The 22,977-nt window shown below is 44.1% G+C and overlaps 1 pseudogene; it reads right to left on the bottom strand.

Moving 5' to 3' along the window:
* Positions 1-20,507: 20,507 nt before the first annotated feature.
* LOC147430377 (uncharacterized) lies at positions 20,508-22,745 on the bottom strand (annotated as a pseudogene).
* Positions 22,746-22,977: the final 232 nt, after the last annotated feature.

Raw genomic sequence — 22,977 nt, 5'->3', positions numbered from 1 at the left:
CACAAAATCATGTACACACAAGCATATAGAAGCCAAGATTAGAGAAATGCAATGTCATTGTTTCAACATACACACTCTAATCGAACACACACATGAAAAAAGTGCACAACACATGAGAAAATTAGCAAGAGGAGAGAATGATTAGATGAAATTAGAGGCTAATAATCGCAAATCTAAGCATTATAACACATAAACCATAGTTTTTTTTATTAGAACTAGCGGTCAAGTAAATGAGTCAACCTAAAGTTTTGGCTTTCTAACCTCAAGGCTCATTTATAAGACTAAACTCTAATTCAATTAACTTAAGCAAAGACAAATTTATACATTTAAAATGGTAGATAATAAAACATAACTAAATGTATTCAATCAAACCATGAAAAACCACAATCAGCAAATATAAATATATATAAGCATAAATCATGGAAAGTAGTACACCTCGAGGTATGTGATGAATCTCTTTGATAGCTGTGGAAATAATTATGCAATGCTGGAACTCGATCGATCCATGCTGCGCGAGTTGAAGTCCATCTATGCTACAAAATCATAAACATAACACTACCACCTAAAAAGGTGTGTCAGCATAGAAATGAAAGTTGACCTAAATGCAAATAAAAAGAACTCCTAAACTAAGGTTTCATACCTAGATGCCTAGAGGAAAAAAACCCAAAGGGATAAAAGTGTCTCTAGTATGTGCACATGTATCTAGTGCACCGTAATCAATCTGCACAAGCCAAGGGTCTAGTGCAACTAAGAGAGATAAGAGAACTCTCCCCATACAATAAACTCTAGAATTTCCTATCTCTCTGTCTAATGGTCATCGATTGGCTAGCACCTAGCTCCATGTCAATGGTAAAATCTGTAGCACAAGTAATGGCTCTAGGGATGACATTAGCCTGTGAATGTATGGTCAATGAACTCTGTGGCTCAAGATCCCTCAAAGATTGACTCGTGCCAAGCTCTAAGTCAATAGCATGGTCATTAGAAATCTCAAATGAGCTATGGCTTGTGTCAACCTGTGGTGTGATAGGTGGTCGGCTCCTTGGTAGCCAGACCTTCAATGTCCACGGTATCTCAACAAAAGTCTGTCGAGCTCTCCTCACATGTGGTCCTGACTGTCTAGCTGGGATAACTCTAGGTCTATACCATCTCGTAGTAGATGGCCATTGTCGTCATCGTGAACGTCTTGTATCCTGTTGTGGTTCCTCTACTAGACATGTCTGATGTAATGTATCTGCTCTCGGAAGTGTAAAAGAGCTACGAGTTCATCGTGGTGTGTGCTACTATCCGACCTCTAGGAACCCAAACCTGTTTATGTCCCTCATAAAATCCATGTGCCTCTAGTGATCGTCTAGAAGCTAGCCATCCCTGTGGTGCACCCTCATGTGCTCTATGGCTTGCTATCCACACAAGTGTGTCGTCACTAGACAAACATCTATCATGAATCTCTCTGTGGGGAACAAGAAACCCGTCTAGTCCTATGGTAAGCTCTATGAGTCGAGCTATGGCTAGGATCTTGCGTGTGCCATGCTAAAGTAGAACTACATTGGGGTGTAGAGGCTAAAGGCTCTAATGGCTCTAGTATATGTGGTGTGGCCTTTATGGTGGTCTTGTCAACGTGGCCTATAGGAACCTGAAGTGGCAGTGTCTCACAAGTCGTGTCTGCATGCTCAAGGGTTAGGGAATGTGGTCATGTCTTAGAAGTAGCAATATATGGTTGGGTGGAAACATCTATGTGATGTGTCAGCTTTGTAGGTGAATCGCTCGATGGTGTGTCACTCTCCTGCGTATCAAAGTGATGAGCAACATCTGTCGACTCAATGGGGTCAATCTCATAATGATGGGGCTCACTCTATGGTAGGCTAGGCTCTAGAGCTACATTTTGTGGCATAGTCCTAGGAATCCATCACAAAGGAACACGATCACTCATCGATCTAGGAGGTGATCTATGACCTGACTAGGTGGGAGTTTTCGTAGGTAATCTAGCTCTATAGCATGTTGGGTCTAGCAGTGGTCGCGGCGTATATCGCAATCCTGTGGTCAACACATAGATGGCGTGATCAGTGCCTCTATATACTCGCTCTCGAGGATCTCGATTGAACAAAAGCATGGTGCTCACACTCGGAGGTGACTCACAAGGTGTGCTAGACTCTCGTAAATACCTACGCCCACCATCATCAACATATGTTTGTGTATGCTCAAGTCTATGCAACTCTACCAACATAGGATGAGTATGTCTATCTAGGGACTCGTCATCGGATATAGGCTATATGTTCCGTAAGTCTATCTCAAGCATCAACAAGAATGGAGGCATGGATGCACCAAATGGGACGGATTGAGGACTCTCATGAGAGAGTAGGAGTTAGTGATTAGAAAAAAGGGAATGCAAGAAGAGATGGGAAGCTCCTCGCAAACTCGATCCATCACTCAACTCTCATAAGCGCAAGGAAATGATGCTAATCTCTTACTAATGACTAACATTCACACACAAAATCAAGCACACACAAGCATATAAAGCCAAGATTAGAGAAATGCAATGCCATTGCTCAACACACACACTCTAATTGAGCACATACATGAAGAAAGTGCACAACACATGAGAAAATTAGCAAGAGGAGAGAATGATTAGATGAAATTAGAGACTAATAATCACAAATCTAAACATCACAACACATAGAGACATGAGACAGAAGCATAGAGAGACAAATAGCTTTGCATTACCACCCAAATGCTAGCTACAATGTGAGAGGGGAGCTTTGTCTCCATAGCCACCTCTCTTCTCTACTCTCCACCCTAGCATTGAAGCATGGCTCTTGGTTGGATTTTCATTCCATAGCCAAGAGTATTGGTGTAGGCTCTCAACCTCTCTACTTTCTTGGAGAAGGAGAGGGAGCTCTTGCACTTTGCACTTCACACAATGAGTGTGTGTGTGTGTGTGTGTGTGTGGGAGAGTATACCCGTCAAGCATGCCCCCTACTTGCTTTGGTCGACCCCCCCTTGTAGCTCATGCTTGAAGCTCATTGGACCCCTCAGGCCTAGCCAATCACAAGCAAGAGTCATACCAAGCAGGCATACTAGTCTGGGGACAAGTGTCCCCCTTTCCCCTTTGAGAGAGAGGAATTGATAAATGCTAAAAAAATTAGTTAAATTAACTAATTTATCATTGGACCCCTTCTTGGGAGGCCAACCAATAGGCTTTAGGCACACCATGAGGGCAACATGGGGAGGAACTTGACAAGTGTCCCTTTTGCTTTCTTTGTACTAGGCATGCCTTGTATGAGTGTGTGTATGTTCTCTCTTATCCCCCCTCTTGTAGGGTTCGCCCCCTCCTTGTAGGGATTGATGTTGACTTTTGCACACCTCCTTACCCTCAAGCACCTTAGTCAGCAAGCATGACAAAGCACCTCAAGCTTGGGTGGTGTTCCCACAAGCACCTCAAGCTCCCTAGTCGGCAAGCACGGAAAGCACCTTAGTCATCAATCACAACAAGCACCTCAAGCACCTTAGTCATCAAGCACGACAAGCACCTCAAGCACCTCAAGCTTGGGCCGGGTTCCTGTGACAAATTTTACTTGGTGTTTGAGAGACGTTGTCATCACAAACATGATTCTAAGCATGCATACTAATTAAATTTGTGCACAATAAAAAGATAACTAGTCTTATAAGACAAAAACATTGGTCATTTAAAAGAAATTTGTACATGTGCTTACTCTAATGTAGCATTGTAAGCATTGACAAGGTTCATACTATTCTTAAGCTGTATTCCTTGCATCCATCTAGCATCTTCAAAAAGATGATTTTTGAACTTAATAAGATACCGTTGGATAATCTTACCATGTCGTAGTACCTTGTCTTCATGCCGAAGGATAGCTTCGGGTTGTAGCACCTCTTCTTGGTCTTCAACTTGAGAAGGGTCTTCATTAATTGGTTCACTTGGCTCATACACAATGATTTTCATGTGAGCCTACTTAATCCCTACAAAGGAGAGCCAATGGTTGGGAAACTTGAGTTGGTAAGCCACCTCATTGATAGGCTTCAAGATTTGGAAAGGACTATAATATCTTTTTGCTAGTTTAGCATAATACTTTTGATGGACTGTAGGATTTTTGCCCGTCGTTTGCCTCAATCAAGCCTTAGAAAACTTAAGTAAGACCAATCATTTTCTTTGAACATTAAGGCCCTTCTGTGCTTGTTAGCAACAACTTTTTGCCTTTGTTGAGGGATGGATATAGCCTCCTTAATCTTTTGAAAAGATTCTTGGAGGTCACGGCTATACTCACCAGCAAGAGACTTTCAGGTCTTCCCTCAATGATCTCAAAAGTTGATTTTCCCATAGAAGTATGTACATTAGTATTGTAGGCATACTCTACAAGAGGTAACTACTTTTTTCATTGTGAGCGTTGGATCTACTTCTGTAACATAAGTCTTTAGTAGATCGAGTATCGTAAGATTGGCTATCTCACTTTGGCCATTTGTGGGTGATAGGCCGAAGAGAAATTCAATCTTGTGCCTAGATTTTCAAAGAGACCTTTTCAGAAATTACTAGTCATTCTAGATTCTAGGGTCTCTATCTGACACAATGGATGTTGGAAATGCATGGTGTTTGAAAATCTGTGATATGAAGAGAGTTGCCATTTGATGTGCCTTAATAATATTTTTGACAGGAATGAAGTGTGCTTGCTTGCTTAACCTGTCGATTATTGTCCATATCCTCGTATTCCCATGGATAGACTTGGGTAATCCAAAGATAAAATCCATGGATATACTCTCTCATGGTGAATTTGGGATAGGCAATGGTTGTAGTAATCCAAGTTGCTTCCCTCTGTCATACTTGGTTTTTTAGCATACTACACATTTTGAAACATACTCTTGTATGTCCACTTTCATGGTAGGCCAATAGAAGTATGTTTCTACTCCTCGAAGAGTAGGTTGAATGCCTCTATGCCCCGCATAGGGAGGAGCATGGGATTCATACATAACTTTCTCACGAAGGAAATCGGTAACACATAGCCTATTGCCATGGAGAAGATAACCATTCTGCAAGGTGAATGGTTCCTCTTTCTTCCCCAAAGCAAGGGTTGACATTATGTCTCTGAAGTCAAAGTCAGTAGCATAGTCATCTATCATAGAAGGTAGATCATTGTGAGTAGCTATAGACACTGCATTAACTTTTGGTCGTCGTGAAAGTGCATCAGCCACTTGATTGTGCTTAGCAACAATGTGAGCAATATGGAAATTAAATTGCAAAAGAAAAATTTCCCACCTCATTTTTTTGTCGGAAAGCTTGGTTTGCATCATGAAGTACTTGAGACTTTGGTGGTTGGTTCGTAGAATAAATGGAGTCTCCAATAAATAATGCTTCCATGTGCCTAGGGAATGCAGAACAGCTAAAGCTCTTTGTCATAAATGCCTAAGACATGTTCATCTGTATTGAGCCTTTGGCTCTCATATGCTATGGCATGTCCTTCTTGAAGCAAAACTGCTCCAAGGCAATCACCACAAGCATCACATTGGACCTCAAATGGCTTTGAGAGATCCGGAAGCATGAGGATTGGTTGGGAGGTAAGCTTCTCTTTGAGCTTGTCAAAAGCATTTCGCTCCTTAGTAGTCTATAAATACTTAAAGTTCTTCTTTGTTAAGTCATGTAATGGTCCTGCTATTTGAGAAAATTTCACTATGAAGCATCTATAGTATGCACACATCTATACTATGAAGCATCTATAGTATGCACACATACCAATAAAGTTTCTTAGCTAATGTTGATTCCTTGGATTAGTCCATGCTTTTATTACCTCTAACTTTAATGAATCCATACGGATGCCATCTTGAGAGATAATATGACCTAAGTATTGAATCTCTTGAAGGAAAAATTAGCTTTTCTTTTGGTTGAGGAAAAGCTTGTTCTCCCTTAATGCTTGAAAAATTACTTGGAGATGTTGCTTATGTTCCTTCAAAGACTTGGAGTAGATGATGATATCATCAAAGAACACTCCAGTGAATTTGCAGTAGGGTCTAAAAAGTTTCTCCATTAGATGATTGAACATGGCTGGTGCATTAGTCAAGCCAAAAGGCATGACTAGATATTCATAAAGACCAAACGTTGTGCAAAACGCAATCTTTAGGATATCTTCATCCACTATCCTTATTTGATGTTAGCCACTTTTAAGGTCAATTCTAATGAAGCCTTTTAGCTTATCAAACATATCTTCTACCCGAGCCACCATAAATTTGTTTTTGATAGTGATATGGTTTAGTTCTTGATAGTCCACACACATACGATATGTACCATCTTTCTTTTGCACTAAAAGGACTGGAGAACAAAAGGGAGAGGAGCTAGGCCTCACCATCCCTTTGTCTACCAATTCTTGTACTTGCCTCATGATCTCCTCTTATTGAGCTTGAGAAACTCGATAAGGAGGCTTGTTAGGTGGTGAGATTCCTAGAAGGAGCTCAATGTGATGGTCATCATTCCCTCGTTTTGGAGGTAAGTCCATAGGGATATCATCGATGAATACATCTTGGAATTCTTTTAGAAAATTAGACAAGTGTAACTCTTCTTGATTCCTACTCTTTACATTTGATGAAACATTAGGATCTTTTAGAGACTCTTAGACAAAAATCATGTACGCAAAAATTGAGCTCTCCATTGATTTATCAAAGCAGGAGGATTTACAAGTGGTATAGAATGACCACACTCACTAGCATCCATAAACATGTTCTTTCCCTTGTAGGTGAAGTGGATTCTCCTTTTAGGGAACTTCATGTTGGCAACCATGCGATTAAACCATGGCGCCCATAGGATAACATCCTCATGTTGGAGAGGAGAGATGAAAAAGTCTTCTTTGTCGACATAGCTTTGAACATGAAGCCTCAACTTCCCAATCAAGGGAGTAATGGAGGCTTGCTGTCCCTTGAAAGCCGTGTCAATCGTTACAACATCTCCCATCTCGAAAGCTTGAATGCCCAACTTGGTGGCCAACTCCATTGATATGAAGTTGTGAGTAGAGGTAGGGTCAAACAAGATGAAGGCATCATGCCCCTTACCTTTCCCCAAGAATAGGAGAGAGATGATTCTTTGCAATGAGCATCCTCTTTTGGAGCTTCGATGGTGGAAGCCCTAAGAGTCTCATTGCGAGAATTTTTCTTGGGGCAAGAGCAATGGCCATGTCCTTGCTCCCCACACTTAAAACACTTATGGTCCTTGCGAAAAGCTTCAAGCTCTTCAAGAGAGAGTTTGTTTTTGCCTTTGTAAACTCCCTTCTCCTTGGACCGATTCTAGCTGTTGTTGTTGGAAGTGCCTTGGGAAGAATTGTGGGCATTGGTTTTCCCCTTTGCACCATTTTCATCTTTGTTTTCCATGGGCTTGACATTTCGTCTGGCCCCTTGTTGGAAATTGATGTGTGAAGCAACCATGGTGTGATGGAGGGGACGGTTAAGGAGCGAGCTTTTTTTTTTTTCATCCCACCACCACTACCTCCCATTGCCGCCCCTTAGTAACCATCACCACCCACCACCCTAGCCCACCACTGGTGGTTAGTGGTGCTAACTTACTACCACCATGTGCCGCCCCTACTCCTACCACCACTGCCAATTGCCGCCCCTCTCTCCAGTGGAGTAGCCAAGGACCTCCTCTCTCTCTCTCTCTCTCTCTCTCTCTCTCTCTCTCTCTCTCCTGCTGTCTTCCCTCTGTGCATGTGTCTCTCTCTTGCCCGCCACCCCCTCTCTCTTGTTGTCCCCCCCCCCCTTCTCTCTCTCTCTCTCTCTCTCTCTCTCTCTCTCTCTCTCTCTCTCTCTCTCCCCACCCCCCTCTTCCCCTCTCTCCCTCTCTCCCCCTTGCCTTTCCTCCCTTCGTGGAGTGAGCTTCACTCCTCTCTCTCTCTCTCTCTCTCTCTCTCTCTCTCTCTCTCTCTCTCTATGTGTGTGTGTGTGTGTGTGTGTGTGTGTGTGTGTGTGTGTGTGTGTGTGTGTGTGTGTGTGTGTGTGTGTATATATATATACCGCATAACTTGCAAATTCTGCTCTCAGGTGGGATTCCTCTAAATCTGCCAAATTCAATTTCCAGTTGGTGTGAGGATGTACGAATTTGACCAATAGCACATCTCAAACCATGAGACAGGTGGGTATCCATGTGGCTCGGGCGAATCACAAATCCATCTTCAGATAGCTGTAGGAAGTTTTCTTTGTAGTCGGCCATCTTCGTACCCAATTCTTGTGTAGGGTCTACCCATGTCCTCTTAGTATCCAGTTGTATAAGATCCTGACGGATGATTTTATTAATCTCCGTTCGTGTAATTGCCAGTGATGGAGCCACAAGAGAGTATTGGAAGAGAGAGAGAGTGAGAGAGAGAGAAGGGGGGAGAGGGGTCCGCAAGGGAAGGGAAGGTTTGGGCACACGGGGGGGGGGGATTGTGAGAGGGGAGAGTGGAGTGTAGTTCTTTTTTTTTTTTTTAAGGGAAAGAAAGGGAGAGAGAGGATTGCTTAGGCCCCCAAAAAAATAAAAAAAAACCGCTTTGCATGGTTTTTTTTTTTTGGGGGGGGGGGGGGGGCTAAGCAATCCTCTCTCTCCCTTTCTTTCCCTTAAAAAAAAAGAAAAAAGAACTACACTCCACTCTCCCCTCTCACAATTCCCCCCCCCCCCCCCGTGTACCCAAACCTTCCCTTCCCCTGCGGACCCCTCTCCCCCCTTCTCTCTCTCTCTCTCTCTCTCTCTCTCTCTCTCTCTCTCTCTCTCTCTCTCTCTCTCTCTCTCTCTCTCTCTCTCTACTCTCTTGCGGCTCCATCACTGGCAATTACACGAACGGAGATTAATAAAATCATCCGTCAGGATCTTATACAACTGGATACTAAGAGGACATGGGTAGACCCTACACAAGAATTGGGCACGAAGATGGCCGACTACAAAGAAAACTTCCTACAGATATCTGAAGATGGATTTGTGATTCGCCCGAGCTACATGGATACCCACCTGTCTCATGGTTTGAGATGTGCTATTGGTTAGATTCGTACATCCTCACACCAAGTGGAAATTGAATTTGGCAGATTTAGGGGAATCCTACCTGAGAGCAGAATTTGCAAGATATTCAGAATGGAGCCAAAGACAGAATTACACTACATATGCCATTGCACCGTATACTATGAGATACGTGGGCGTTTCCATTGCCTATTTAAAGAAGGCTTGGGACCTCTAGATAGAGTCATGCAATACCAAGATCAAAGATGCTTAGGCTTGTACCTACTGGAACTACATCGTCACAGGGATAATCTAATGAGAAGACAAAGAGCACTACAACCTCAGAGGCAGATCACAGATTTCTTCGGATCGAGAGAAGCAGGAGTGGAAGGATAAGCAAGAGGCCAGCAGCCAGCACAAAGGAGTACCCACATTCATACCAAAGACACCCTCATTGATAGGGCGATTGAGCTTAGGAAATCGAGACGACCACGACCGAGATGCAGAAGCACAATTCACTGGAGGAGACTACAACAAAGGATTAGAAGCATTCTAGCCAGACACCCAGAATGCTCCTAAGAAGTTTATTTAATACTTTGTATTTCATTTTTCACATTTATTTTCACACTTTCACACTTTTGACACTTAGTACTTTGGTACTAAGGTACCTAGACATTGTAACAGATTCACCACTTTTGTAATAGTTCGGTCTCATAGGTCATTCTGGCCTTTTGAAGACGTTAATATAACATTTCATTTCATTTCATCTCTCTCTCTCTCTCTCTCCCCTTCTTTCTCATTTTATTTTGTACCCAGACATTGTATTAGATCCACCAAGAATGTATCATTTTGGTCGCATGAGTCATTTTGGCCTTTTGATGACAGTTAACATAGCATTTCATTTCATTTGTGTATGTGTGTGTCAGAGAGAGAGAGAGAGAGAGAGAGAGAGAGAGAGAGAGAGAGAGAGAGAGAGAGAGAGAGAGAGAGAGAGAGAGAGAGAGAGTCTACCCTTGCCACCCTTCCCTCTCGTCCTAGTGTGTGTGTGTGTGTGTGTGTGTGTGTGAGAGAGAGAGAGAGAGAGAGAGAGAAGACATGGGGGAGAGAGGGGTGAAGCTCACTCTAGGAAGGGAGGGAAGGCAAGGGAGAGGGAGAGAGAGATAGATAAATAGATAGATTGAATTATCGTCCACGGAGGTCAGATATGACCCATGGGACCAAAAACAAAACATTAAAACCAGTTCTTCTAAGTGCGGGCAATCGATACATATCAGTTAAGGACTGAGGGTCCATCAAAAGAAAAATAAAAGCCTAAGGAGAGGTCCTATGGGGTAGGGGCCAGTTTAGGCGTTCGAAACTCTTGAATGATGGCCTTCCCTCCGCGGTATACTGCCCACTTGCCTTTGGCTCGTGCTTCACACACTTTTTTCAACTCTTCACCTTTGTGCTTGACTTGTGTCGGGGTGAGTTCTTCGGCAATCCAAAATCCGGTGTCTCTAAGGAGACGCGATTGCTGGAGTAATCGGAGCTGTTCCTCCTTGTCTTTGAACTCAAGAATGGCATGTCCACTAGGTGTGCGCTTGGTGTTGAACTTGTTGACGATACATTCCACCGGATCGTAGTCGATATGGACCGGTTTAAGAGTTTCATTGAGGAGGTCGATTAACTTGCAGAAGTCTTGTTGGCACTCATCCCATGCTTGGGGCAGCCCTCCAATGCGAAGCTTGAGGGAATTCTCTTCTTGAAGCTGACGTTCCCGCAATTCTGTCTTCACACAAGTTTCCACTTTGGCGAGTGCAATCGTATGAGCTTGAGTGACCTTTTCTTCGACTTCCTTCACCTTGTCTGTTGTGAGGCCGATCATGGAGTCAAATCGTGCCTCGAGCGTGCTAAGGCGCGCTTTGAGGTCGCGGTTTTCTTCCATGACCATGTCGAGAGAAGCTTGCAATTGTCCGATGCGGTCTGTCTTGCTAGGAGCTGCGAGGACAGCGGCAAAGCTAGCCCGTGCTCTCCCCGATGTTTTGGGGCTGTTGGTGGCCATCTTCTCGCTTGCTGGAGGCTTTGGTGAGAACATGTTCTCAGAGCTCTTGAAAACTTGAAACAAGTTCACCTTCTTGTTGAGGGTGTGAGTCGAAAACTGTTCGAAAACAGAGCCCTAGCTCGAAAACCAGAGACCTGAGGGGTGCTCTGTGTAGGCGGGAACAGAGGCTTTTTAATTTAAGTTGAAGCCTTATTGGCGGCAGAAAATGTGCTTGCTGTATAGTCGGCAAAGAAGCGCTCTATGTAGTCGGCAGTTGTATAGTCGCATCGGCAACAACAAATCTGTGTTGTATGTAGAGAAGCCTCAGGCGCAGTTGAATTCGATAGGAGGGCGCAGTTGAAGTCCCTTTGTGGCGGGTCAGCAGCAGCAGGCAGCGGGCTTGTATTGAGCTTGGGCCTTGGGCGGGGCTGACGCATTAATGCCCCCCCACAGGGCCGCCCTCGCCCATGGGGAGACAAGTAGAGGAGCTTAGGGTTTCTGTGTAGTCGGCAGACGAGAGAGAGAGAGAGAGAGAGAGAGAGAGAGAGAGAGAGAGAGAGAGAGAGAGAGGGATAAGGAGAGGGGTTATAGTGCGACTAAGAAAAGAGAGAGGAAGAAGGGAGTAGGAGATAGGAGGACTTTAGGGAAGGGATGGTGGCTTCTAGAGGAGGAGTTGGAGGAAGGGAAGGTGGTTAGAGGAGTAGATGGAGAGAGGAGGTGGAGGAGAGGAAAGATTTTGGAGGAGGAGGCTGTGGAGGAGGAGGAAGGGAAGAGGAGGAAGCACATGTGCGGCAAGAGGAGGAAGGGGAGGTAGAGAGGGCGGCACCCCAAAAAAAAAAAAAAAGCTCACTCCAAAGCTCGCTCTGTTGAGCTCACTCGAAGACCTAACTCGTGTGATGGATTACTTTGGTGATAGAACCAGGCCATTGAGAGTTGACGTATTTGGCCATCTCTTCTGGTAATCCCGCACAAATTTTTTCTTTTTCTCGACATTGTCTATCTTTTGGAAGACAGTAGCCTTGAGATGTAAGTCCCAAAACTTGTCTACATATTTGTGGATAGACTAATGAGAGAGAAGCTTCATGATGGAAACTCGTAGAGTTTTCTATGTCTTTGGGGCTTTGCAGTTGCCATGAAGGCTAGCCTACCATTGGCGAGCCGATTTCTGGAAGTGCATATGGCGTATCTTGGAGGACTCCGTGAAGCCCTCGTCTCTAAAGGCCGCATCAAATTGGTGGATGAAGGCCAATAATTTTTTGGTAGCACCAAAGGTGCCATCATAGGGGAGAAAAGAGATACTCTTTCCTCCCTCCTTGAACTTCTTCAACTTGTGTGACCTTCACCATGCAGGGAATGATTTATGATGTCCTCCCCTCTTGTATTCTCTAGGAGAATAGCCATAGCTTTCATTGGAAGAGGAGGAAGGTGAAGAAGAAGGAGAAGAGGGTTATCTCCTTCGTGCCCTTTTCATCCTTGGTTTCCTCTCTTCCCTTTTGGAGTGACGAGGAGAAGGACTGTGTGTTGATCTTTTCCTCTTGGGAGGGGTTGGCGATCGTCTAGACTGCCATCTTCGTGGAGCCACATTTTAGAGGAACTTAAAGTCTCATCGATTTCTTGCTCTTTGAATTTCTCCTCTCGTATGGGAGAGAGTCTTCTTTTGGGGGTCTCTTCAAGAGGCCTCCTAAGCTCTCTCTCCTCTTGGAGAGGAAGGGAAATCCCATAAGCGTGGAGTCATTGAGCAACTTCGGGTTGCAAAGCAGGGTTGCCCATAGCTTGCTGCAACCTAGTTACGAGATAATTGACAAACATGGGGGGCATCATCATTAGCACCTTCATGTGCAAAATCAAAGCTATCAATGTTCATTCTACTCTCTTGGTTATTGTTAACCATGTTAACAAAATTTGTGTACATACTTAGTGTATGCTTTGGAAATTCGAAACCTTAGTTTCCACTCCTCTTAGCCTTTGAAAATAGGCTCTTAAGTATCTACACCCACGGCTCAAAGTGGCTAATTATAGAGAGTAGTGGAGTGGGTCTAATACTGCAGAATTGCCGAGGGCTAGCTCCTTTGGACTTCTTATGGCTCAATAACAGGAAAGCCGTAGGCAAGTCTAACAAGACCCCATTATTAAGTCCAAAGCTCCCAAGGCGTGCACCATATCCCACATAGTGGGCTCAACAAAACCGATAAATAGATCCTAGTCCCACTTACCCTAATATAATTAAAAAAATCAACCAATTATAGGCTACTTAAGGACCTCTCTTCTTAAGCAAGAAAACAGAAACCAAATGCTCTGATACCAATGTAATGGAATTGGCCTATTAACTTGAGAGTAGCGAAAATTAGAGAGAGTTTTTTTGTGAAATTACTTTGTGAGCATAGCGGGTGAACATAATTGATGGTAGCAACAAACATAGAATTTGGCTAACTTGGCATGAAGAATACTTTTGCAATAGAGAGAGTTTAGAGAACATGACAACAATTGAGGACCGGATTTATGTGGAGCTAGTCCCCCCTCCAATAGACATTTGTATTATAGTTTCTCCCATCAAGAGAGACTTGTTACAATACAATCTTTGTGTTCCTTGTGACCTAGGTGATGCAATGAAGATGGAAAGCTTCATGCATCACGAGCATAACATAAACTTTGTGGAAAGTTGTAACTATCTCAAGCCTGAGCCCCAAGACCTCAAACACCTTCGAAGGTGGAGAGAGCTAGCAGGGAATGAGGGTAGGGAAGAGGAAGAAGAAACATTTCATAGGAGAAAACTAGTTCCTCACTTTTCTTGCTAGCATACATAATAGCATAGTAATGAAGATGGAGAAGATGGTAAGCTTAAGCATTGAAGCATGGCTCTTGGTTGGATTTCAATTCCATAGCCAAGGGTGTTGGTGTAGGCTCTCAACCTCTCTACTTTATTGGAGAAGGAGAGGGAGCTCTTGCACTTTGCACTTCACACAATGAGAGAGAGAGAGAGAGAGAGAGAGAGAGAGAGTGGGGGGGGGGGGGGGGGGGGGGGGGGGGGGAGAGTATACCCCTCAAGCATGCCCCCTACTTGCTTTGGTCGACCCCCCCTTGTAGCTCATGCTTGAAGCTCATTGGACCCCTCAGGCCTAACCAGTCACAAGAAGGAGTCATACCAAGCTGGCATACTAGTCTGGGGACAAGTGTTCCCCTTTCCCCTTTGAGAGAGAGGACTTGATAAATGCTAAAAAAATTAATTAAATTAACTAATTTATCATCGGACCCCTTCTTGGGAGGCCAACCATGAGGGCAACATGAGAAGGAACTTGACAAGTGTCCCTTTTGCTTTCTTTGTACTAGGCATGACTTGTGTGAGTGTGTGTGTTCTCTCTCATCCCCCCTCTTGTAGGGCTCGCCCCCTCCTTGTAGGGATTGATGTTGACTTTTGCACACCTCCTTACCCTCGAGCACCTTAGTCAGCAAGCATGACAAAGCACCTCAAGCTTGGGTGGTGTTCCCACAAGCACCTCAAGCTCCCTAGTCGGCAAGCACGACAAGAACCTCAAGCACAACAAGCACCTCAAGCACCTCAAGCTTGGGCCGGGTTCCCACCTCAAGCTTAGCCCTAGCTTACCTAAGGTCAAGGGACTTTTAACACTAACTATTGGAGGTCTTCAATGAAGCTAATCAGTCACAAGAAGGAGTCATACCAAGCTGGCATACTAGTCTGGGGACAAGTGTTCCCCTTTCCCCTTTGAGAGAGAGGACTTGATAAATGCTAAAAAAATTAATTAAATTAACTAATTTATCATCGGACCCCTTCTTGGGAGGCCAACCAATAGGCTTTAGGCACACCATGAGGGCAACATGAGAAGGAACTTGACAAGTGTCCCTTTTGCTTTCTTTGTACTAGGCATGACTTGTGTGAGTGTGTGTGTTCTCTCTCATCCCCCCTCTTGTAGGGCTCGCCCCCTCCTTGTAGGGATTGATGTTGACTTTTGCACACCTCCTTACCCTCGAACACCTTAGTCAGCAAGCATGACAAAGCACCTCAAGCTTGGGTGGTGTTCCCACAAGCACCTCAAGCTCCCTAGTCGGCAAGCACGACAAGAACCTCAAGCACAACAAGCACCTCAAGCACCTCAAGCTTGGGCCGGGTTCCCACCTCAAGCTTAGCCCTAGCTTACCTAAGGTCAAGGGACTTTTAACACTAACTATTGGAGGTCTTCAATGAAGCTAACCAGTCACAAGAAGGAGTCATACCAAGCTGGCATACTAGTCTGGGGACAAGTGTTCCCCTTTCCCCTTTGAGAGAGAGGACTTGATAAATGCTAAAAAAATTAATTAAATTAACTAATTTATCATCGGACCCCTTCTTGGGAGGCCAACCAATAGGCTTTAGGCACACCATGAGGGCAACATGAGAAGGAACTTGACAAGTGTCCCTTTTGCTTTCTTTGTACTAGGCATGACTTGTGTGAGTGTGTGTGTTCTCTCTCATCCTCCCTCTTGTAGGGCTCGCCCCCTCCTTGTAGGGATTGATGTTGACTTTTGCACACCTCCTTACCCTCGAGCACCTTAGTCAGCAAGCATGACAAAGCACCTCAAGCTTGGGTGGTGTTCCCACAAGCACCTCAAGCTCCCTAGTCGGCAAGCACGACAAGAACCTCAAGCACAACAAGCACCTCAAGCACCTCAAGCTTGGGCCGGGTTCCCACCTCAAGCTTAGCCCTAGCTTACCTAAGGTCAAGGGACTTTTAACACTAACTATTGGAGGTCTTCAATGAAGCTAACCAGTCACAAGAAGGAGTCATACCAAGCTGGCATACTAGTATGGGGACAAGTGTTCCCCTTTCCCCTTTGAGAGAGAGGACTTGATAAATGCTAAAAAAATTAATTAAATTAACTAATTTATCATCGGACCCCTTCTTGGGAGGCCAACCAATAGGCTTTAGGCACACCATGAGGGCAACATGAGAAGGAACTTGACAAGTGTCCCTTTTGCTTTCTTTGTACTAGGCATGACTTGTGTGAGTGTGTGTGTTCTCTCTCATCCCCCCTCTTGTAGGGCTCGCCCCCTCCTTGTAGGGATTGATGTTGACTTTTGCACACCTCCTTACCCTCGAGCACCTTAGTCAGCAAGCATGACAAAGCACCTCAAGCTTGGGTGGTGTTCCCACAAGCACCTCAAGCTCCCTAGTCGGCAAGCACGACAAGAACCTCAAGCACAACAAGCACCTCAAGCACCTCAAGCTTGGGCCGGGTTCCCACCTCAAGCTTAGCCCTAGCTTACCTAAGGTCAAGGGACTTTTAACACTAACTATTGGAGGTCTTCAATGAAGCTAACCCTAAGGTATTTAAGCTCCATTGGTTAGGCTTGCTCTTTGATATACCATCTCTCATTTGGGCCCCTTTACCATTGGTCCCGTGTTGAGATAAATCTATAAACACATGTCTATATGCTAACCCTTGTTCCTGTTTATTCTCCCATATTAAATGATTAGTTAAATATGAGAAAATCATTTGGGTTGGTTAGATATTAGATTTAATGACACTCGTCAACAACCTTGCAATGTTTTAGAGCTGGAGCTGTGGTTGTGTAGTCAAAACGTCCATTGTTGTGAATATATGTGCTTTCTTTGACACACAGAACATGATTTAACATAAATACAAAAGATACAAGAGACCTTCAAAATGAGGGACAAAGTCCTCTAAAGTATAAGCCCATTGTCGTCCTTCTGCATGGCAATATGCGATGCAAGACAGCTTTTGATGATGCTAGAAGCAAACGCAGGGAATGAGAAAAGAAGGGCGATAAGCTTTTCATGTCGTCCATAGTCAACACAAGTGATGAGCTTTAAGGTTGGATCAATGCATATTTCATGGTTGGAATTGAAGTGCGCGAGCGGGAGCGTGTGTGAGTGTGTGCAACAATGGAGAAGAGAGGAGAAGAGGAGACCTTGTGTTTGCAGGGGCTAAAACTCACTCACTACATGTGAGCCCCCTTATTCTATTATGTACATAATGAATAAGTATAGTGGGCGGGCACCTGGCCTAACCGGCCATATGGGGCTTTACCCCAACAACCTCCCACGTAAAGGCCAATGTGGTCGTGAGAGATAAAAGAAAACCATACAAAATCTGTACAAGGCCATCACAAGTATGACCTTAGCTAACACCCACTGGCCCACTGAATCTGTGTGCATCCAGATCTAAACGTAGAGAAAGTATAGAGCAATCGACACCATACTCCTCACCAAAGCCGCACACATCCTGTAGGTATCTCACCATACGCTGCAAAGTACCCCTATGCTCAAGGCCAACGTTAGTCACTGCATGACTAACTGCTCCCACTGCAAATGCACCTACTACAAATGCAATCTTGGGTCTCGAGATCAGTATCTCGTACATGAGCCTCCCAAATGATGATGTAATCCTAGCAATATCTGCCAATCTGACCATTTCAGTAAAATCTAGCTCAGAACTCCACTCATGGAAATCACCGTGACACCCAAACTCCAATCCCTGGAGTCCATCCTTGTGTCCATCGCATGTCACATGCACACCAAGAGCATCTTTATGTCCTAAACCCTGTGTGGTAAGAGCAATGCCTAGCTCTAACTCACACACATCAGCCTCTGGCCTAAGCATATCCATGAATGACTGAATCACGGCTAAATCCTCAACACTCAAGCCATCCATATCCATCACTGATGTACAACTGTCCACACAATTGGCTCAACATGCTCACAAATTGGAGCATCATGCAACCTATCTGCAAAAGAGACATGCCTTGTCTCTATGCATGGCTGCGTACTCACAAAGAATGTGTCATATCCTCGCACATGACGTACTTGCATCGCATGAATCGTGCCAACACTAGCACCTCTAGCTATGGCTAGCTGTCCACAATGCAATTTGAAACTCTGCTCGTCCAACACTACCTGGCATCCATTGTCTCGTAACTGACTCAGATCAAGCTCTACGTCAAACCTGGCACATGGCATACATCTCGCAACACATATGATGCACCACTTGGTAACAATAGTCTGACATCTCTTGCACTAACTATGTCATGCGCTGAACCATCAGCTAGACACACACATCCAAGCATACCACTAGCATATGTGCTAAACCACTCACGACTCAGTGTGACGTGAAACCTAGCACTCACATCCAGTATCCAATGCAAAGGTAATGTGTCATCAAAAACTGACATAAGAAAGTCAAGAGTAAACATGGAAGCAAAGGTGACATATCCATCATGCGTAGCCACATACTCTACATCTGCTCCCACCAAAGTGATAGCATCCCTCTTGTGCTATCTCCTGCGTTGTCTCATCCGTCGAAAACAACGCCTATGTACATGTGTTGTATGACCACAATGCCAACACACAACATCTCTATGTCTGTGAGATCGTCCTTTGACTGTAGGCATCTCTCTAGACTCATTTGTGCCAAAAGCATTGCACAATCTTTGCCATAACTCTCTAGTTGTACATGCATCCAAACCAATGCGATAAACAGACTCACCAAGCTATAACATGATCGTCGAACGTGCAAGCTCATCCAAGTCCTCCCACTCATTGTCAGTCATAGACTCTGGCCTAGCATCCATGCCCTATAGTGGCAACACTTGGCCTAACTGAGTCAATGCATCATGCATACCTGCTTTCCAATGCTCAAAGTTTGAACCATCAAACTTTGTATGGAAAAGCACAAACCTTGACAATGATGTACATGCCAAATCCATGGAGATAACCAGTGACAAGACCAAGCACAAGTCAATCAACTGACAATAGCCAAAGCCTGCCTAACTCATACACCAAGTACTGTCAAAATACAACATAAGTTGTCTAAGAGAAGTATCAACAAATATGGCGATCAATGTAACAAACAAGTGAGCAAAACTGCTCAAATGATGCCAAAAACCTAGCTCTAATCCAAGAGCACTATGTGGTAATCGATGAAACTATTATCAACAATCTCCCTCTTGAAGACATTACCACATGCATGTCAAATGACATAATTCGGTGAGCAAACACTCTCACAATGTGATGCCAAAACACTATGGCAAAGCAAACACTGAGTGCCAAATGCAATCAAAACACGATTGCAAACCATGCACATAAACAAATAAACTCGCAAGAAAAATCCTGTAGAGTTTTGACAGTATTTGGCTATCTAACCATAATAACCATACATGCCATAAACATGCTCAAAACCATGAGCAAATCCTGTGCAAAATCCATACTCAAGCATACATGAGCTACCCCAAAGTCTCAACTCCGTAAACTTGGAAAACAATCCTGTAATCCAAAGCACAAAGTGCATCAACCGCACTCTACAAGCGAGGCATATACTAGCATAAACTTGGATACAAACCAGCCAAAATATGACACAAATTGAATGCTCAAAACAACTGAAAATGAGTCCACATATGCCATTGCAAGGCGAAGAATACGATCTGCCGAAAAGTGCACATCATGCGCATCCACATGGCAATAAAACGAGCATCAAGCATGTACCAAATGTGTATCAAAAAGCATCCAAATCAGCTGAAAATTCAGCTCACAATCATGCTAAAAATGCTTGCAAAACTCTCTGCAAATCTATGCACCACACTTTTCGAAATATGCTGAATCGCATAAGTCAATGCACATAACCTGTGATGAATCCACTCTCGAACGTGAGAGTCCACAAGAATGCATACATCCACGAAGTGTTCTCAATGTGTGCGCATAGATGTGTTGAAAATATCAATCCACACTCTCTTCACTGAGAGCAAAACATCAATGTGCAAAACAAGAGAATGACAAAGCTCAATCCGAGCTCTCTGAATGTAGCAAATCACCACAATAATATGCATACATAATCTTCAACTTTCCAAATACCCTGCAGCCTATCAACCCATATCTTCCAAACGCTTCAGAACTTGCAAAAAATTCCTTCTTCAAAGTTGTAGACCACACAAAAAAAGTTGGGGGTCGCGGGAATGGACCTGAAATGTGTTGTTTTTACAGGTCGAAACAGATCTGTAAAAATCTGCACCTGTGTACCCTAGACGTGCAGGCAGTCTGAGTGACGTATCTCAAAATTGGTGAAGATTTTGAGAAACCTTTCTTCTGCAAAGTTGAAGAGGATGAAAAACCGGATAATAGCATGGAAAATTAGCTTGAATGAAGACGTTTTAGTAGGCCAAAACAGATCAGCAAAAATGTGCTATAGTTTTTGCTGCTTCTTCGCTTGCCTCCCCGCTGAGCTCCAATGGTGCTCCCAATCCCTGATCTCTGATACCAGTTGAAGTGTGCATGCGGGAGCGTGTGTGAGTGTGTGAAACAATGGAGAAGAGAGGAGAACTGTGTTTGTAGGGGCTAAAACTCACTCACTACATGTGAGCCCTCTTATTCTATTATATACATAATGAATAAGTATAGTGGGCGGGCACCTGGCCTACTTGGACACATGGGGCTTTACCCCAACAGGAATTGAGCCAAGTGGCTCAATCTCTTGCCCTCATTTAAAATGAGTACCTTAGGGTTACCAAGTAAATATTGAAGAGATCAAGCTCCTCTAATTGATGTTCTTTTGAAGGGCTAGAGTTTCTATTATCTCAAAGGAAATATTTTTCAACTGCGGATGACTGCACGAGAGCACATGGATGTCCTTGAATGGTAGCTGCTCAATGGTTTCACATCCTTGAAACCTCACCCTCTCTAGCTGTCTCATTTCATCACAACCCCTCACACCTTTGAGCTTCACATAGTGTACTATCCAGAGAAACTATATATTCTACAGGACATGCAAGAAAGGTAGCTCTTTCAACAATGGACATGCATCCAACCCAAGGCCACAAAGATGGATAAGATCATCAATGCCATCCCTATGTCTGAGATGCTTAAGTAGATCACCCCACTGTCTGTGAGATTTTGTAGAAAAGTACAACAAACGGGCCACATACAAAATGTACCCACGTTTGTAAAATTCCAGCATTGTCTCATCCATATCTGATGCACACTCCAGCTCATTTGAAGACCCCAAGTAAAGATGTTCCAATATCCTCAAATTATCCAGGCCCTCCTAGTACACCATTCCCTACATTTTCAATTCAACTAGATTCATAATGTTTGCAAGGTTAATAGGAGCAGTTCTGCCATTTGTCCTAATTTCTAGATTCACCAAAGAGTTTAGTTCCTCTAATCCTTTACTTATATAATCTCAGCTCTTTGTTGCTTTTGTGAGTGCATGAATGCACGGATTCATGTGTGCGTGCGCGATGCGGTGCGTGCGGGGAAGGGAAGAAGCACGAGACCAGTGTGGGAGGAGCAACCTCTAGAAGTAACTCAAGTGAGGGAAGTGCTCCTTATTCTTATGTATAGAAAGAATAAGAAAGTGTGTATACAAAGTGGGCAGGCGGTCGGACATTGGACGTCTGGCCGCGGGCAAAGGCGTAGCGCCTTTACCCCAACAATCTCCCACTTAAAGGCGATGCACTGATAAGTGAGACCTACTAGCTAAACTACTAGTATATACAAGAAAACTAGGTGAGAGACTCTCTTAACCTATGCCCAGTGGCTCACTCTGTTAATCTACACGTAGTCGTATCGGCTCTGGTGGTAGGCTAGTGTGCGTACCCATGCTAGAGCATGCATGTAAATCTCACAGACTACTTTGTATGGTTTGCAAAGCTCCACGAAGCATCATGCTAGTGTCAGTCACCGTACGACTGACTATCCCTACTACAAATGCTCCCACTGCAACTTCTAGATCGGGCCTTGACACTAACAAGTCGAACATGAGACACCTGAACACTGACAAAATCTACACAAAACTGGCTTCACTCGCCTCCCCTGTGCTATCTGCAAACACTGCATTACTAGGACTATCCACCACGTATGGATGTGTCACTATTGACACTGGGAAACCTAGGTCCCTGTCACCCATATGCAAAACTGTGCATCCTGGCACCAACTCATTAGCCTCTAACATGAGCATGTCAAAAAACTCCATATCTCTCAGCTCTATCTGTGTCTCTAGGGAGCACACCTGCTCTACCTCTGCCTGTACAAAATCGAACAACACCTGATGTGTTTCACTAGAGCACTGCCGCTCTATCTTTGTCTCTACAAAGTCTACTAGCACATCTTGCACAACTAAATGCTCTATCTCCTCAACATGATGGAGATCACTGGTGAAAGAGACACGTCTCGGCTCTCGCTCAAAGCATGCTAGTAACAAAACCGAGATTACGCCGTCTCAAACCTCAAACACATGTATAGGATATACCAGGCTGCTACTATAGGCTCCTTTGGAATAACTAATGAGCCGCAATGTATCTGGAAGATTTTCTCTCTAAGTAGTATCTGACAACTAAAAGCTGCCAACTGTCTCACTGAGATCAAGCTCTATCTCATCTAAGAAACGTAGCACACATGTCGTAGGGTGTATGACGCACCATTGGGCAATGACAAACAAACGTCTATGGCACCCTCTATGTCAAACGTCGAATCATCGGCCAAGTACACACACACAACCAAGTCTCCCACTAGAAAATCTGCTATACCACTCACGACATGGTGTGACGTGGAAAGCAACATTGCTATCTAGTAACCACTGTGGAGAAAGTGTGCTATCCATAGACAAATCTGCAAGAGGTCAACTCGAGGCAAGAATGACATCACCGTCACTGCTATCCATAGACAAATCTGCAAGAGGTCAACTCGAGGCAAGCATGACATCGCCGTCACTGACATAGAATGTCGCTATGATTGCCTCTCTAACATCTGCAAAATCCGTATCCACATCTGGCATTCTTATCCGTTGCTATCTCATACGTCTAAAACAATGGCGTCTAATGTGCCCTGTGTTACCACAATCCTAACAACGCAATTATCGGCAAGTTTGAGACCTCCGTCTCTTATGATCCGTCAATGTAGACTCAATTGTGTCACACATCATGTCAATGCATACACGTAAAAATTGGGAGATCACTCGACCACTGCACTAATCAAGCACAAACCAACAAGTAGCTCAATAGTGAAAA

The sequence above is a fragment of the Adiantum capillus-veneris genome, chromosome 22 (genome assembly GCF_014529385.1).
Source record: "Adiantum capillus-veneris isolate H3 chromosome 22, ASM1452938v2, whole genome shotgun sequence".
NCBI classification, from domain to species: domain Eukaryota; kingdom Viridiplantae; phylum Streptophyta; class Polypodiopsida; order Polypodiales; family Pteridaceae; genus Adiantum; species Adiantum capillus-veneris.
The sequence above is the reverse complement of the archived record's forward strand: the minus strand, read 5'-3'. Positions and strand labels throughout refer to the sequence as shown.